We start from the raw sequence: 2,717 nt of genomic DNA, 5'->3' as shown, positions 1-2,717 counted from the left end.
CAACAAGTTGCATTTGTAAGTACATGCGGTAACTAAGAGCAGTAACAGGCAGAAGTAGCTCCATAACCAAAAGGAGAAAAACACACAGGTCAAGTCTATGAGCATCATATCAGTAAACGCAACAAGAGATCACGAAGACTGTATTACAAAAAGGGAGGGAAGAAACCACTATTATACATTAGTACGGGTCATCCGGGAAAATCAGGATATTACAGTATGGCTAACCTACACAAGTGTCCGGGTCATTGAGCCAACGATTCCAGATCTTATTGAATTTAGTTGGGCAGCCCCTATGTGCATAGATAACTTTCTTCAATGGCAAAGTTAGGTTAACCTCCGCTACCCAATCTCTAAACGACGGAGTCTCCGGTCGCATCCATAGCCTGGCAAGCAATTTCCGAGCGCAAAATAAGGTTTCCTGAACAAAAGCAGCATCTGATGGGCCCGCCGGGACGCCCAGCTCAAGGCCTAAAAGACAAGCCTTGGGGTCCACCTGAAGGGGGGAGCCCATGTGATCGTGGAGAAATTGAACCACCTGTAGCCAAAAGGTCTGAACGTCTGGGCATGACCACACCAGATGATAGAAAGTGCTCGGGAGACATCCACAGTGCGGACACCCTGGTTCCAGGGAGGGTTTATATTTGCGAATTCTGGCCGGGGTAAGATATGATTTGTGTATGATGTACAGTTGAGTCAGTCTGTCCGTTATTCTGGGGGAAACTAACTTGACCCCATCTAAGATCTCCTCCCATGCCTCACCCTCAAGCGGACCCACGTCTTCCTCCCACCGATATCTCGCCACCTCCGCCAGTCTGGCTACCGTCCGTCTCCTAAGATAGTCGTATAGGGTGGAAATTAACTTCGTGGGCTCCTCCCCAATTATCACACCCACTACTGACAGTTCTTGGGGATCCGGGAATTCCCCCACAAATTGGGCCCGGAGGGCATGGGATAGCTGAGCATAATAAAAGGCCATACACCGAGGAAGCTCAAACTCACCCCGCAGCGCCTGGAAGCTACGTACCCCCAATGGGGTGATGACCTGATACAGGTACACCACCCCCCTGGAGGCCCACAGACCCGCCCCCGGCAATCCCCCAAGCTCCTCCAACTGAGAATTAAACCATAGGGGAGTATGGGAATGTACCCAATCCGCCCCTAGCATTTTCTGCGCAATTCCCCATATCCGTCTATGCTGAAGCAGCAAAGGGGCACGTCTCCGCGCCCTCCCGTCGGGCCCCTTCCCCCGAAACAAAACCTGAAGGGGGGGAATGGGTGCGACTATGAGGCATGCCACATAGCAGTGCTTGGTATCTGTCAGCGTCCATTTTATGTAGGTGAAAAAAAAATGAGAGAGCTGGGCAGCGATGTAGTATGCATGGAAATCGGGGAGTGCAGCTCCTCCCATGTTGGTAGGATTCTTTCGTACGTTCCATGCCAATTTATGCCTACCAGAGCCCCAGATAAAGGAATTAAGAATAGCATCTATGGTTTTAAAACATTTGAGGGGGATAAGAGCGGGCGCCTGCCAGAATTTATAGAGGAACTTGGGCAGCAGAATCATTTTGGTTAAGTTTATTCTACCCATTACTCCGAGGGGGAGTCTGGCCCAGGACTGAGTTTTAGTTTTCAGATATAGAATCAGGGGTTCGATGTTTTGGACTAAGTAGTCGTAGGGTTCTCTGGTAATCTGGACTCCAAGGTATTGTATGGAAGACACCCTGCACAGTGGGAGCGAGGCCGCGTCACGTTCCGGTGGAGATAGATCGATGGGGAGGATTAGCGATTTCGCCCAATTAATAGTAAGGCCCAAGTGTTTACCAAATTCTGTAATGGTATGGAGGGCAGCTCTCAGCGAGGGCCCCTCATCTTCCAGATAGAGGAGCATATCATCGGCGTACATGCTCACCGTCTCCGTAACGGGCCCCGCACGAAGGCCCCTAACAAGGGTATTAGACCTAAGGGATATAGCCACCGGTTCCACCGCTAGGGCATATAGAAGCGGGGATAGGGGGCATCCCTGCCTGGTCCCCTGCCCCAAAGGAAAAGGACCAGACAGGCAACCATTCACCGCCACCCGTGCCTCCGGGAAAAAATAAAGGATCTTGACCCATTTCAAAAAATTTGGCCCAAACCCAAACCGGCCAAGGCATTCCCACAAATACCCCCACTCCACAGAGTCGAATGCCTTGGCCGCGTCTAACGCCACCACAACCCTGGAACCCCCATTGTCGTGGGAAGCCTGTAAGTTCATGTGAAGCCTGCGGATATTCATTGCCGTATTTTTACCGGGCATGAAACCCGTTTGGTCAGGGTGGATGAGGGACAAGATATGGGGACATAACTGGGATGCTAAAATTTTTGCTAAGATCTTAATGTCCGCCTGTAACAGCGATATCGGGTGATATGAGTCGGGTCGGTTGGGATCTTTATTTGGTTTGGGAGTAACTATGATGGTTGCTTGTCGTAAGGTGTCTGGGAGGGATTCTGACTTAAAAAGGTAATTATATAGATTTAGTAGCTCGGGGGCCAATACCTCAGAATAAGCCGCATAAAAATCCAGCGGCAAACCATCGTGCTCAGGCGCCTTGGACGTTGCCAAGGATGAGAGCGCCAGCTCCACCTCCTCCAGCTTAACCGGAGCCTCCAGATCCGCAATCTGGGCCACCGAAAGTCGAGGAAAAAGAACAGCCTGCAAAAAGTCCCGGTTCTCCTGA

The sequence above is a fragment of the Lithobates pipiens genome, unplaced genomic scaffold (genome assembly GCF_037356315.1).
Source record: "Lithobates pipiens isolate NorthernLeopardFrog02 unplaced genomic scaffold, aLitPip1_a1.2 Scaffold_13, whole genome shotgun sequence".
NCBI classification, from domain to species: Eukaryota; Metazoa; Chordata; class Amphibia; order Anura; family Ranidae; genus Lithobates; species Lithobates pipiens.
The sequence above is the reverse complement of the archived record's forward strand: the minus strand, read 5'-3'. Positions refer to the sequence as shown.